This window comes from Sus scrofa, chromosome 9, assembly GCF_054392235.1.
Source record: "Sus scrofa isolate SSC_HxYL_T2T_F1_AM1 chromosome 9, Sscrofa_HxYL_maternal_Yorkshire_Landrace_v2.0, whole genome shotgun sequence".
Taxonomy (NCBI): domain Eukaryota; kingdom Metazoa; phylum Chordata; class Mammalia; order Artiodactyla; family Suidae; genus Sus; species Sus scrofa.
The window spans coordinates 20,195,133-20,210,146 of NC_139391.1; the positions used below are offsets into that span (position 1 = coordinate 20,195,133).

The window sequence follows — 15,014 nt, forward strand, 5'->3', positions numbered from 1 at the left end:
TGAGTACTAAATTTGTTTGGGCTTTTTGTTGTTGTTTTGCCTTTTAGGGCCGCACCTGAGGCATATGGAAGTTCCCAGGCTAGGGGTCAAATTGGAGCTACAGCTGCTGGCCTACACCACAGCCACAGCAACGTGGGATCCAAGCCTTGTCTGCAGCCTACACTGAAGCTCACGGTAATGCCGGATCCTTGAGTGAGGCCATGGATTGAACCCATGTCCACATGGATACTAGTTGGGTTCATTACTGCTGGGCCACAACAGGGACTCCCTCAAGTTAAGTATCTTGTCTAGTGTCGTAAGTGGCAGGGCTCAGATCTGAAGTAATTTCTGATTTTTGTTTGTTGGTTTGGCCACACTTGTGGCATGTGGAAGTTCCTGGCCCAGGGATCAAACCCAGGCCACAGGAGTGACTTCCGAGCTGCTCCGGCGTCAATGTTGGGTACTTAACCCACTGTTTCAGAACTGATTTCTAATTCTAGGCTCCATGTTTACAACCATGGTGACACACAACATAATTTGTGTCTTAAGTGAGTATCTGATGATGTGCAAGCCAGTAACTTCTTAGGTGAATGCCCAATCACATCTACCCCCAGACAGCCACTAAATGCCAGTTCTATGAGAACACGAGGCCTGATCACCCTTATTCCTTGCTTTATCTCTAGAGCCTAGAATCAAGCTCTCACATAGTAAGTGCACAATAAATGGATAATTGTTTTAAAAAGAAACAGTGTATATTTAAAGTATGTAGTTTTGGCAAAAAAATAAAATTTCTGAATGAAGCAGGAATATGTTCACATGTACAGACTGAGTGTTCATATTCTTGAGTTGGGCTGGTGGATATTTATTTCACTCTGGCTTAAGACCTCTGGCCTAGCAAAGCTCCAATATACATGAGACTATACAGGTCAGTGTTTCTCAGAGTGTGGTTCCTGGACCAGTGGCATCCGCGTCACTTTGCACTTTGCCTAAGGACTGCCAGACTTATAAAATACAGGACGCCAAATTAAATCTGAACTTCAGATAAACAATGAATAATGCAATACTTGTGACATACATATAATTTAAATTATTCAGCATTTATCTGAAATTCACATTTAAGACATATGGTTTATTTGGCAACCCTAACTTGTTAGAAATTAAAATTCTCAGCCCTACCCCAGACCTACTGAATCAAAAACTCAGGTGAGGCCTAGTCATCAGTGTTTTAACATACTGTACAGGTGATTCTGACAAACCTTAAAGTTTGAAAACCACTGCCTTAGCAGTGCCTTGTTTACCAGATCTGGCCAGCTGTCTGTTCTTAATAAAGTTTTTAGGGCAAAGCCACATCCTTTCTTTCACTTAATTCTCTTATGTATATATTTGTTTCTTTCCCTCTTGGAATTTATATTCTAGTTGTGGGTTGTTGTGTTCATGACATCTTCAGCTACAATGAACAATGAAGCCACCTCAAACTAACTTAAACAATAAAGCGATATATTATCTTGCCTAACAAGAAGTACAGAGGTAAAGAAGTCACCAAGGCTGGTTTGTTCCACAATTATTGCCTTGTAAAGGGCATGACAGCAGAGACCTTATGGCTTAGAAAGCTCCAAACATTTACTATATGGCCTTTTACAGAAAACATTTGCTTGACCCTGACCTAAAGAAAACACCCTCTGATGACAGAAGCATGTTCTCAGCTTCCACTAAGAGGTCCTAGAAACTGGGACAGGACAGATGCTGAGGTTCTGAATCTGGAAAAGCCCCCCAAAGGAACTGCTATGGTTTTTACCTCCTAAGCAAGGAAGATGGAGAGAAAAGCAGCAGAGAAGCTGATGAACCAAGAAAGGAGAGCACCTAGCACCCAGAACACCTGTTTGTGTGCACCCTCTGCTGGAGAGTTGGCAGAATTCTGTAACATAAGACACTTACTCAACAAACATGTAGAGAAGATCTATTGGTACTGGGGAACAAAGAGTACGCTTCTTCAAGGGCTTACAGTCATGGAATTTTCCAGGGTAGGGGTTGAATTGGAGCTGTAGCTGCCAGCCTACACCACAGCCATGCCAGATCCAAGCCACATCTGCCATCTACACCACAGCTCACAGCAACTCCGGATCCTTAACCCACTGAGCTAGGCCAGGGATCAAACCCATACTAGTCGGGTTCCTTACTGCTGAGGCACGACGAGAACTCCCTTAATTAGATCTTTATACTATCTAGTCAAATGTCAACTGCAAACATATTAATGACTAATGATATACTTTCATTCATTAAATAACTATGAAATGCTTGCTAGGGGGTGGATGCTGGCTTGACACTGGAGATACAGTGGCAAACAAAACAGCTATGTTCTCTGCCTTTTGGAGCTTATATTCTAGTGATGATTGTGCTAACTGTAACATCAGCTGCAAGTAACAACAAAGGCAATTTAAATTGGCTTAGGCAATAAGGAAATATATTTTACTTCAGCCGCACCTCCTGCATATGCAAGTTCCCAGGTTAGGGACTTAATCCAATCTGCAGCTGCACCCTATGCTACACCTGTGGCAACACTGAATCCTTAACCCACCGCACCAGGCTGGGGATCAAACCTGTGCCACCACAAAGACAATCTTTTTTTTTTTTTTTTTTTTTGTCTTTCATCTTTTTAGGGCCGCACCCGCAGCACATGGAGGTTCCCAGGCTAGGGGTCTAATTGGAGCTATTGCTGCCAGCCTACACCAGAGCCACAGCAACACCAGATCCGAGCTGACTGCGATTTACACCACAGCTCATGGCAACGCCAGATCCTTAACCCACTGAGTGAGGCCAGGGATCGAACCCACAACCTCATGGTTCCTAGTCTGATTCGTTTCTGCTGTGCCCTGACGGGAACTCCTACAGAGACAATCTTAACCCACCACGCCACAGTGTGTACTCCTGAAAATATATTATTTCGCATATCCATAAGTACAGAAATAGGGTAGGCTTCAGGGCTGGTTGGTTCAATAGCAAAAGACATTAATAAAGACTTAAGTTGTTTTCATCTCTTTGCTCTGCCTTCCTGATTGTGCTGGCTTTCTGCTCAGGTTGTTTCAAGATGAGTGCTTCACCTCGAGGTGTCACAGGTGTCACTTTCAGATGTGTCAAGAGAGAAAGGGATCATCTTTTTGTGTTACTTTCTTACCACCAAGTAATCTTTCTCAGAAGCCAGCAGCAGGCTTCGTCTCAGGTGTCAGTGACCAGAAATGGGTTATGGGACTGATCCTAAACCAATCACTGCCAAGAGAATGGAAATCTGTTGATTAGATTAAGCAGGGTCTTATTCTTGGGCTCTTGAATCTCATGGAGGACCCTGAACAAAACTGGGGTTCTTTTAACAATGAAGAAGCGGGGAAATGGATGTTAAATGGTTAACTATCAGCATTTGTTATAGGGAAGGAAAATTCATAAATAAAAAGTAAACACAGATTTGAAAGAACCACACAGAAGTTAGCTTTCAGCTGCATAATAAAGTATCTCAAATGTATTTATCTCATGATTCTGTTTGGGCTGAGCTCAGGTGAGTGGTTCTTCTGGTCTTGACTGGGTTCACGCATGTGTCTGGGAAGCTGCAAGTCAGCTAGGTAGCTCTGCTTCTGGGGTTTGACTGGTCCTGGGCTGAGACAATGGGGTCAGGTGTCTTTCATCATCCAGCAATGTGTCCTTGGCTTGTTCCTATGGTGGACTGGCAAAGTTTCAAGAATAGAGCAGAGGCTTGCAAATGTTTTTGAGGCTCAGGTGTGCAAATGGCAAATCACTCCTGTTGCCTTCTTTTGCTCAAATCAAGTAAGAAGGTCAGGAGGGTAAAGAAACAGGCTACATGTCTTGCAGGGAGAAACTTCAAAGTCACATTGCACGGTCATGGACACAGGGAGGAAGAATTTGTGGGTTTTTTTTTTTTTCTTCTTTTTTTGGGAGGGGGGTGCTTTTTGCCTTTTCTTGGGTCACTCCTGCAGCATATGGAGGTTCCCAGGCTAGGGGTCAAATTGGAGCTGTAGCCACTGGCCTACTCCAGAGCCACAGCAACATGGGATCCAAGCTGACTCTGCGACCTACACCACAGCTCATGGCAACGCCAGATCCTTAACCCTCTGAGCAAGGCCAGGGATCGAACCCAAAACCTCATGGTTCCTAGTCAGATTTGTTAACCACTGCGCCACGATGGGAACTCCAATTTGTGCTATTTTTGCACTCTACCATAGGTGATAAGATGAGTAACGTGGAAAGCCATTCAGATCTCTGTTCAGAAGAGAACAATGATTTGGAAAGTTTCAGATCACCAATATATCTTTCTGAACTGAAATTCTTATACTATATGATTGCTATTGATGGTTTCCTGACAGTATTCGTTTTAGGCATCGTAAGTTCGCAGGCTGTGATGCTGTTATTTAAAACAATAATGTTGGAGTTCCCATCATGGCTCAGCAGGTTAAGAACCTGATTAGTGTATCTATGAGGATGTGGGTTTGATCCCCGGCCTCCCTCAGTGGGTTAAGGATCCGGCATTGCTGTGAGCTGTGGTGTAGGTTGCAGACTCAGCTAAGATCCTGCATTGCTGTGGCTGTGGCATAGGCTGGCAGCGGCAGCTCTGATTCACCTCCTAGCTTTCGAACTTTAGGTGTGGCCCTAAAAAGAAAAAAGTTAAAAAATTCAATATTAAAGAGATACAGGATCATGGAATCTCACTGAAGGGAATTTCAGAGATTATTTAGTCCACTTCTTTTTTTTCACTTTTATAAAATTAGATTTTATTATTCATATAATACAGGTATACAGTTTAAAAAAAACAGGGTAAAAAAGCTTCTAAGCAAAAAACAGTAGTTTTCTGCTCATGATCTGTTCCCCAGAAGCAAGCACTTTTAACATTCTTAGCTGTTTCTTCTTGGATTTACCTCATAATTATAAATATTGTGCAACTGTTGTTCTCTTCCTTTGATTCATTCATTAGTTTTGACATATAATGACCACATTAGGCGAGGATTTTAGCTATCCACACTTCCTCTTCCCTTTTTCTTATCTTCTCCTTCTCCTTTTTTTTTTTGGCTCGCATCTCCAGTATGTGGAAGTTCCCAGGCCAGGGATCAAACAGTGCCACAATGGTGACCCAAGCCACAGCAGTGACAACGTCAGATCCTTAACCCACCGAGCCAACAGGGGACTCCATCTCACATCTTCTTAATGCAGTAAAATAACAATTTCCAGTTAACCCATATTTGGAGTTTTATTAAGATGTTGGTGGTAGGGCTAATAATGCTCTCCCCAAATAGTTAGGTCGTCATTCCTGGCACTTGTGAATATTTCTTTCTAGGGCAAAAGAGATTTGGCCAGTACGATTAAGTTAAGGATCTTGAGATAGGGAGATATTAAAATTACTCCTAGTTAGACCTTAAATACAATCACAAATACCCTTATAAGAGGGAGGCAGCGTTATATCTGACATACAGAAGAAGGCAATGTGAGGACTGACGCAGGATGCAACGCTGTTGATTTTAAAGATGGAAGAAGGGGCCGTAAGTCAAGAATTCAGCTCTAGAATCTGAAAAAGATAAGCAAACAGATTCTCCCGTAAAGCCTCTGGAAGGAATGCAGCCTGATGGCATCTTGTTGGCAGCAGCCAGGTGAAACCGAAGTCTAAAGACTTCTGACCTCAAGAAGTGTAAAAGAATGTGTGCTGTTTTAAAGCCGAATTTGTGGCATTTTGCTACAGCAGCCATGTGGAACCGATAAATGCTTGTAAACATTCTTTCGTGCTAAGTCACTTTATTAAATTTTACTAGCACCGGCCTAAACGATGGCCTCTTCAGTTTTAATTTGAATATCTGACTTAGGCTAAGTCTTCATCTCTCCACCAGCTCCGTGAGGCACCACTCTATAATTTTCTATGTTGTCAGACATGTCAAATAATCTATTCCTTTTTTTTTTTTTTTTTTTTTTTGCTTTTTAGGGCTGTACCCATGACACATGGAGGTTCCCAGGCTAGGGGTCAAATTGGAGCTACAGCTGCCAGCCTACACCACAGCCACAGCAACGAAGGACCCCAGCTGCGTCTGGGACCTACACCCCAGCTCACCGCAACACTGGATCTTTGACCCACTGAGCTAGGTGAGGGCTCGAACCCTAATCCTCATGGATCCTAGTCAGGTTTGTTAACCACTGAGCATGAAGGGAATTCCCTATTTTTTCTTTTTTCGATTAAAAAAAAAAAATCCCTTTCAAGGATCCCTGGATTGGTTGCTCTCGGCATAATGTCCTAGGACTTCTTTTTGCCCTCTCCTTTGAAATTCTCTTTGTCCTCCTTAGTGGAATCTCCTGTGTTCTGAATCTCACGTCATGTCTTCCTCCTTATCGGTTTCCTTGTCCCCTGTTTGGCAGGAGCATATCTAGTAACTTACTAAGAAAAGAATATACGGGAGGTAATTATGGTTGAGACTTTGCAGACCTGAATATATCTTTATTCTGGCCTTTAGTTGGCTGGATATTGATTTAATATGAGAAATAATTTACACTCAGAACCTTGAAGGCACATTTCCTTTGTCTTCTAGTACTTAGTGTTGCTACAGAGAGGTCAGTTCACTTTGGCCCCCAATCACTGTATGCACATTTTTCTTTCAGTTTCATGGAATCTCTATTTAGTCCTGTTCTGAAATTTCATGAAGATTAGCCTTGGTGTGGGTCTTATATTGCTGGGTGGTTAATGAGCTGCTCCTTCCTGGAGACTCACGTCCTTCAGTTCTGGGATTTTAAGAAAAAATAGTATTTCTTTGATCGTTTACTATCCAGTGTTTTCTTTATTCTCTCAGGAATTCCCACTAGGTCAAATATTGAACTTTCTTTTTTCTTTTTCTGTCTTTTTAGGGCCACACCCACAGCATGTGGAGGTTCCCAGGCTAGGGGCTGAATTGGACCTACAGCGGCAACGCAGGATCCAAGCTGTGTCTGACCTACACTATAGCTCACAGCAACCCCAGATCCCCAACCCACTGAGCAAGGCCAGGGATCGAACCCATGTCTTTGTGGATATTAGTCGGGCTCATTAACCACTGAGCCACGACGGGAACTCCCCCAAATATTGAACTTCTTGTATTGATCTTCTGATTTTATTTCTCTCTTGATTTCCACTTCTTTCTTGTCCACCCTGGGAGAGCTCCTTGAGCTTACAACTTTTCTAAAAACTAAAAACTCTCTTTACAACCCTCCTATTTTTAAATTCCATGGGTTCTTTCTTGTTCTCTGATTTTCCTCTTTTATAGCATTCAATTTTTGTCTCAATGATGCAATCTATTTCTCTCTCTGGATAATACCTATGGGGTTTTATTAGGGTTTTTTTTTTTTTTTTTTCTTTTGGTATTGTTTCGTTTCTACTGAATTGGTCCCCCTGCCCCAACTGCCCCAACTATTTATTTGTCGTGGTCTTTCTCTTCCATGATGGTGTTTTTCCTCAATATCTGTTGATCCTTAGTGGCATGTTCTATTCAAAAGCAAAAAAAAAAAAAAAATGTGGGGAGGGCTTTTTCCTGAGAGGGATGCTCCAGTCTCCTGCCTGGCGAATATAAGCCTTGATGGCAGTGTTGTGAAGCCAGGAGGGGGAAGACTTCCACATAATCCCTCTGTCCTTACCCTAGGACTAGCCACTTGCTTATAGGTACTTTTTCTTTTCTTTTTATAGTATTGTCAATGGTACTTTTTTTTTTAAGGGCCATACCTGTAGCATATAGAAGTTCTCAGGCTAGGAGTCAAATCAGAGCCGCAGCTGCCAGCCTCTGCCACAGCCACAGCAATGCGGGATCTAAGCCAGGTTTGCAACCTCCACAACTCAGGGATGGCAATGCCAGATCTTTAACCCACTGAGCGAGGCCAGGAATTGAACCTACATCTTCATGGATACTAGTCAGGTACGTAACCCACTGAGCCATAATGGGAACTCCCAAAAGTACGTATTTTAAAAAGTTTTATTGAAATATAATTCACATACCATACAATTCATTCATTTAAGATTATAATTCAATAGTTTTTAGTATATTCACAGATATGTGCAAATATCACTAGTGTCAATTTCAGATCATTTTCAACACCTCAAAAAGTCTAGGGGAGTGAGAATAGGGAAACTGTTCAATAGGCATAGAATTTTAGTTTTGTAAGACAAGAAAGTTCTAGAGATCAGTTGCACAAGGTGATACAGTTAATACTACTGTCCTGTACATCTAGAAAATAGTAAGATGGGGAGTTTCCATTGTGGCGCATCGGAAACTGATTGTGGGTTAAGGATCTGGTGTTGCTGTGAGCTGTGGGGTAGGCTGAAGACAAGGCTCAGATCCTGCGTGGCTGTGGCTGTGGTGTAGGTCGGCAGCTGAAGCTCCAATGAGACCCCTAGCCTGGGAACCTCCATATGCCATGGGTGCAGCCCTAAAAAGCCAAAAAAAAAAAAAAAAAAAAAAAAGATAGAAAGAAAGAAAGAAAATAGAAAGATGTTTAAAAAAAACACCTCATGTACTTTAACTAGCACTCCTTATCTCCACATCTCCACCTACCCCAGCCCTAGGAAATCACTAATCTATTTTCTATCCCTACAGATTTCTCTAAATATTTCATAAGGATGGAATCATATATAATAATACATAATTTTCCATTGTACTATATATCACATTTTGTTTATCCATTCATCTGTTGATGGACATTTATGTTGTTTCCACTTTTTAGGTATTATGAATGATGTTGCTATAAACATTCATATAAAAGCTCTTGTGTGAACATCTGTTTTCATTGCTCCTGAGTATATACATAGGAGCAGAATTACAGGGTCACATGGTGGCTCTATGTTTAATCATTTTAAGAATTGTCAGTTTGTTTTCCAAAGCAGCTGCACCATTTTACATTTCCACCGCAGTGCATGTGGTTTCCAATGGTCTTGCTTCTGACTTTTTGATTCCAGCCGTTTTAACGTGTGTGAAGTTTATTTCATTGCGATTTTGATTTGCATTTTCCTGATGACTAGTGATGTCCAGCATCTTTTCATATACTTATTGGCCATCTGTGTATCTTTCTTGGAGAAATGTCTATTTGGATGTCTACAGTGGGTTGATTAGCGTCCTCCCCCACATTCATGTCAGTCCATGTGAATGTGACCTTTTTGGAAATAGGGTCTTTGCAGATGTAATCAATTTAAGTTGAGGCCATACTGGATTAGAGTGGATCCTAAATATCAGGACTGAAGTCTGAAGTCTGCATAAGACATATATAGACACAGGAGGAATGCAGTATAAAATGGAATGATGGGTCTATAAATTAAGGAATGCCAGAGACTGCTGGCAACCAGCAGAAGCTAGAAGAGAGGCATGGAAGAGAGTCTTCTCCTCTTACAGGGATCATGGCCCTCCTGACACCTATCTGGACTTTTAGCCTCCAGAAGTGTAAGAGAATAAATTCTTGCTGTTTTAAGTCACCTGGTTTGTGGTAGTTTGCTATGGCAGCCCTAGGAAATTAATACAAGGCCTTTTGTCCATTTTAAAAGTGGGTTGTCTTTTTAAAGCTGTAATTATATTCTGGGTACAAGAGCCTTAGCAGAAATATGATTTGCAAATATTTTCTTCTATTCTGGGATCGTCTTTATACTTTTTCAATGGTTTCCTTGAAAATATTAGAGTTTTAAATTTTTGTGAAGTTCAGATGATTTTTTTTTTTTTTGCTGTTTTGGGGTGTCATATTTAAGAATCCTTTGCCAAATTCAAAGTCATGAAGCGTTAGCCCTCTGTTTCCTTCAAAGAGTGTTATACTTTCCATATTTAGACCTTTGATCTGTTTTGAGTTCATTTTTTTGGTTTGTTTTGTTTTTGTTTTTTGTCTTTTTGCCATTTCTTGGGCCGCTCCCATGGCATATGGAGGTTCCCAGGCTAGGGGTCGAATCGGAGCTGTAGCCGCCGGCCCACGCCAGAGCCACAGCAACGCGGGATCCGAGCCGCGTCTGCAACCTACACCACAGCTCACGGCAACGCCGGATCGTTAACCCACTGAGCAAGGGCAGGGACCGAACCCGCAACCTCATGGTTCCTCGTCGGATTCGTTAACCACTGCGCCACGACGGGAACTCCTTGAGTTCATTTTTTTATGTGGCATACGGAAAAGGCTAAATTTCATTCTTTTGCATATGGCTATCCAGTTGTCCTAGCATCTTTATTGTAGACTTTCATTTTCCCCACTGAAAGGTCTTGGCACCCTTGATGAAAATCAGTTGATCATAGACATGTATTTTATTTCTAGACCCTTAATAATACAGTCTTCAGGAGTTCCCGTCATGGCGCAGTGGTTAACGAATCCGACTAGGAACCGTGAGGTTGCGGGTTCGGTCCCTGCCCTTGCTCAGTGGGTTAACGATCCGGCGTTGCCGTGAGCTGTGGTGTAGGTTGCAGACGCGGCTCGGATCCCGCGTTGCTGTGGCTCTGGCGTGGCTGGTGGCTACAGCTCCGATTCAACCCCTAGCCCGGGAACCTTCATATGCTGCGAGAGCGGCCCAAGAAATAGCAACAACAACAAAAGACAAAAAAAAAAAAAAAAAAATACAGTCTTCATTATTATTGCTTTGCTGTAAGTTTTGAAATTTGTGTTAATCCTCCTAGTTTTTACTTTTTGTTCTTCAAGATTGTTTTGGCTATCCTGGGTCTCTGGCAATTCCTTGTAATTATTCTATTCTGGCCTCACCCACAGCACATGGACGTTCCTGGGCCAGGGGCTGAATCCAAGCCACAGCTACAACCTATGCCACAGCTGCAGCAATGCTGGATCCTGTAATCCACTGTGCTGGGCATGGGACTTGCACCTGCAGAGTGACCTGAGCTGTTGCAATCGGATTCTTTTTTTTTTTTTTTGTCTTTTTGCCATTTCTTGGGCCGCTCCCATGGCATATGGAGGTTCCCAGGCTAGGGGTCCAATCGGAGCTGTAGCTGCCAGCCTACGCCACAGCCACAGCAACGCAGGATCCGCGCCGCGTCTGCAACCTACACCACAGCTCACGACAACGCCGGAACCTTGACCCACTGAGCAAGGGCAGGGATTGAACCCGCAACCTCATGGTTCCTAGTTGGATTCGTTAACCATTGCGCCACGATGGGAACTCCTTTTTTTTTTTTTTTTTTTTTGCAATCGGATTCTTAACCCACTGTGCCACAGCAGGAACTCTGATTGCTTATAAATTTTAGAATCAAGTTGTCAATTTCTACAAAATGTCAGCTGAGATTCTGACAGATTGCATTGAATTTATAGACCAGTTTAGGGAATACTGCCATTTTAACAATATTAAGTATGCCGACCCATGAACCTGAGATATTTTTTCATTTATTTAAATTTTTAATTTCTTACATTCTATAGTTTCTAAAGTTTTATGCTTTTTGGGGGTTAAGTTTATTCCTAAGCATTTTATTTTTCTGATGCTATTATAAATGGAAATGTCTTTTTATTTTTAGATTATTCACTGCAAGTGTTTAGAAATACAATTGATTTTGTATATTGATCTTTTATTGTACAACCTTGTTGAACTTATTACTTCTAGTAGTTTTTAGTGGATTCCTTAGGATTTTCCAAATACAAGATCATGACACAAATAGAGACAGTTTTATTTCTTAATTTCCAGTCTGGATGCCTTTTATTTCTTTTTCTTGCCTCACTACTTTGGCTGGAACCTCTACTACAGTGTTGAATAAAAGTGGCTGAAGAAGACATCTTTGTTCTGTTCCTGTTCACTTTTTTTAGTATCTGGTTGCCTAGTGGTTGGGTCCTGTCTGATTCAGTTTTTTCCAGAGATGTCATACCAACAGCTAAGGTGTAGATGATGGTCAGATATAAAATCTTACATTGATTTTAAGCAATCTACATGTTTCACTCTACTGCCTTACTCCTGCCTTCTGTGGCCTTTGTTATCTCCAACTCCTCAACTTCTCTGGTACATATTATCTTACTCTGTAAATACTTGAGTTCAACTTTCTGCTCTGCTAAGTCACTTGCCTTTCTTCTATCCACTTTTCATTGATATCTTTGTAACATGGAATTACAGATTACCTCTTATTTCAAAGAAGATGGAATTTTGTGCTTTTATTTTTCTTTTTTTGGAGAAGAAAAAAAAAATCTTTGCTCTCTCAAAATCATAATCCAATACTCTCATTCTAGAAGTGTGGAAACCTAGCAGGCAAAAAGATGAAATAAATTACTTCAACCCTAGGCTAGTTAATGTTAGAGCTAAAATCAGAATTTAGTTCCTGATTCCCTGACCAAAATTTCACTATGATTTGTTCTTTCTCCATGGAAGCATAGTCTGACAGCTGATAGGTTCTGCTGAGGTCCTAGGCCAAGTTTTCCATGAATCTCTTTAACAATATAAGTGGATTTTAGCATTGGTTAAAATATCAATGTGAATGGGAGAATTCACCATCCAATGTCTGCCTATTTTTATTTCAGAGAGTTTGGTTATTGGAAAGATTTTTTTTTCCTCTGAAACATTTTTCTTCACTTCCAGACACTGTTTCTAGTTCTGCTTTCTTTAGTTACAAAGAACTGTTGTATTTAGAAGTAATATAGTTTGGTGACTAGAAGGCTGGCTTTTATAGTCTGGAGAAAGAGTAATAAACTCATTCCTCTAATTCTTTATTCAATCTAGAACTAGATAGTTACCAGCAACATGGAGAAACAGCTCAAATTCCAGATAACAGACATTGGGCCAATTAATAAACAGACATTGTAGTTTATAAAAAATTTTTTTTCTAAGTCAGCTAGCTCTCAATCCATTAGATAAGACTGCTGCGTAAGAAGAGGAATAACTAATTATCGGGCAGGTCAACGGAGGTCCTATCATGGCTCAGTGCAAACGAATTTGACCAGCACCTATAAGAATGCAGGTTCGATCCCTGGTCTCGCTCAGTGGGTTGGGGATCCGGCATTGCCGTGAGCTGTGGTGTAGGTCGAGGATGCGGCTGGGATCTGGCATTGCTGTGGCTGTGGTGTAAGTCAGTGGCTATAGCTCTGACTCAAGCCCTAGCCTGGGAACTTCCATAAGCTGCAGGTGTGGCCCTAAAATAACAAAAACAAAGAAAGAAAGAAATAATAATTATCAGGTAGGTCATTGAAAGATTCTTTTTTTTTTTTTTTTTTTTTTTTTGTCTTTTTGCCTTTTCTAGGGCCGCTCCCATGGCATATGGAGGTTCCCAGGCTAGGGGTTGAATCAGAGCTGTAGCTGCCGGCCTACACCAGAGCCACAGCAATGCGGGATCCAAGGCACGTCTGCAGTCTAGGAGCAACGCCAGGGATCGAAACAGAAACCTCATGGTTCCTAATCGGATTCGTTAGCCACTGCGCCACGACAGGAACTCCAAGATTCTTGAAAAAAATATTTGAGTCAATTGGGAGAATATGTAAGAAACTGCAAATTATAGGCAGATAAAACAAGTTACTTATGCACAGAAAGACTGAGAAGTACTAATTGCTCAGAGAATCAACAGTATGGTTACAGTATGTAAAGGGAAAAACCTGGTCTCATTTCTGTTTCTCCTTTATTTTCACACTACTGCCACACTCACAACGCTTCTAAAACCAGATGTGGGTTTTTCCCTCACCAAGCAATTCTGTGACACTAGCTGGGTCTCCTACGATTTAGCTCAATTCTGACTCTGTCAAACTGGAGACAACACCTGGAGACAGCATCTGATCCCACAGGTTAAGGGCTCAGTCCCACAAGACTGCCCCCGTTCAGATGCCAATTGCAAGTAATTAAGTGCCTGGGTTACCCACAACTTTTGTCCAACATGGCTATAAACTGGAGGTTTCCATAACCTCCTCCCCTTCAATTTGATTATTGGATAGAACAACTCACAGAACTCCGTTTATTAAAGGATATGGTAAAGGATAAAGATGAAGAACCTGAACAACCAGATGAACAGATACACAGGGAAAGTCTGGGAGTGTAGGAGCATCTGCCTAGTGGAGTTGGGGTGTGTAATCTTCCTGGTATGTGGATGGGTTCACCAGCCTGGAAGCTCTCCAAACTCCATACTACTGGGATTTTATTAAGTCTTCCTCATGTAGGTGTGATCAATTGACCCCATTTCCGGCCTTTCTCCCCTCTCTATAGAATGGGAGGAGTGGCTGAAAATTCCAAGCTTCTAATCAGGCTTTATCTACCTGGAGACCAGACCACATCTAAGAACCCATCCAGAGTCCCCTCACAAAACAAAAGATGCTTCCAATGCGCCTATCACTTGGGAATTGACAAGATTTTCAGGAGCCCAGTGTCAGAAACAGGAGGCAGAGACCAACATATTTATTTATTGTTTTCCATGGTACAAGGTGAGCGTGAAGACATGAAAAGTTGGGAAAAGTAGTAATGCCAATACTAACATTTTATTAAGCAACATTCTGGTTACTATTTAGTAGTTTACATGTTACCTTCATAACAACCCCATTTTACAGATGCCAAAAAAGAAGGCATGGTAGTGTTAGGTTAACTGGCCTAAAAGATTATACAGCTAATAAATGATAGAGACAGGCTCTGAATCCAGGGAGTTTGTCTGCCCTTCTGAAAATGGTGTCATAACGAATGGCCTTTTTATTCTGAAGATTCCGGGAATTCTTAGGTAGAAAGTTGGAGACAGTGACAGAAAGATCCTTTTCTATCTATTTGCCGTTGGCTTGGCTACCTCAAAGGAAAATCTAAGTTTATGGAGCTAAAATGGAAACCAGAGGACTGTTTCAAATACTCTGATCCTCCACATTACCTGAGCAAGTGGACTAAGTTCAGATATTTCAAGTTGGGCAGACCTTCACCGAGGGGGTATCTTACCTTCCTATCCAGAGGAAAGGGAACTGGAGCTGTGAAATGGAGAACGAGTGTTGTTGGTAGTCAGTACTTGATGCCAGTTCCTCTGGCTATTAACTTTTTTCTGCAAATGCATAGAGAAAAGAAAAAAGGCATTTTACAATAAAACGGCCATTAGCTAAGTACTGCCAGGTTCTAAGTGGTTATTTATAAATTT

At 41.6% G+C, this 15,014-nt stretch overlaps 1 protein-coding gene across 3 annotated transcripts in view; it reads right to left on the reverse strand.

Annotated features, from left to right (window-relative positions):
- LOC106504836 (uncharacterized) overlaps positions 1-15,014 on the reverse strand; it is a 172,075-nt gene that overhangs the window by 156,545 nt on the left and 516 nt on the right. Inside the window, exons 2-3 of one of the 3 annotated variants that reach the window (XR_014814853.1) lie at positions 14,822-14,921; positions 5,417-5,542 (exon numbers count right to left, since the gene is read on the reverse strand). The gene's annotated coding sequence lies outside the window, so the exon portion shown is untranslated. Of the gene's footprint in view, positions 1-5,416; positions 5,543-11,446; positions 12,982-13,264; positions 14,922-15,014 lie in introns of those variants that run through there. The other 2 variants (XR_014814852.1, XM_084975614.1) reach the window with 2 other exon arrangements.